The sequence below is a fragment of the Castor canadensis genome, chromosome 2 (assembly GCF_047511655.1).
Source record: "Castor canadensis chromosome 2, mCasCan1.hap1v2, whole genome shotgun sequence".
Taxonomy (NCBI): Eukaryota; Metazoa; Chordata; class Mammalia; order Rodentia; family Castoridae; genus Castor; species Castor canadensis.
The window spans coordinates 60815774-60816694 of record NC_133387.1 but is presented as its reverse complement, the minus strand read 5'-3'; positions in this window follow the sequence as shown (position 1 = coordinate 60816694).

Genomic DNA, 921 nt, shown 5'->3' with positions numbered 1-921 from the left:
TTTTTATACTTCCTCCCCCAAATCATGGAACAATTTCAACAGGTATCATTTTTACATTTACTTACATGTGTTTACATTATTTTCACCATATTCGTCATTCTCCCCTTTTCCCCATCAACTTCCCCTCTCCCCATGCCAACTCTCCCCACCCAAACTCCAGCTGCCTCCAGGCAGAACCTGTTCTGCCCTGCAATTCTCTGATTTTGTAGAAGAAAAAGCATGAAAGAATATAAGAGAAACATGGCCATTTTGCTAGCTTGAGAAACGATAGCTATACAGGGAGATCCCTTGTGTTGTTTCCACTCATATATGTATTACAAAACAAACTGGTTCATCTCTACCAGTCCTCTTCACTACTCCCTAATCAATTTGCATAGGGACCTTAACCAGTTTAAGATTACTGTATTTGTTACTATACAATGAGCACATCAACCACATTCAAGTTTTTGGTTTCCTTCTCTTTCCCTCTCCCTCCCCTGCAGAATCTCCCCTTAGTGTGACCTACATCCAACAAAGTTGCTGCATTTGTTATAGGTCTATAATTTGCATATGAGGGAGAACATGTGATTTTTGGCCTTCAGGGCCTGAATAACTTTACTTAAGATAATGTTCTCCAGTTCCATCCATTTACCAGTGAATGACAAAATTTCATTCTTCTTTGTGGCTGAGTAAAATTCCATTGTGTATAAATACCACATTTCCTTAATCCATTTGTCAGTAGTGGGTCATCTTGGCTGTTTCCATAGCTTGGCTGCTGTAAATTGTGCTGCAATAAACATGGGTGTGCAGGTGTCTTTGTTGTGACTTGAATCACATTCCTTTGTGTATATCCCTAGGAGTGGTATTGCTGGATCATATGGCAGATCTAATTTAAGTTTTTTAAGGAGACTCTGTATTGTTTTCCATAATGGTTGTACCAGA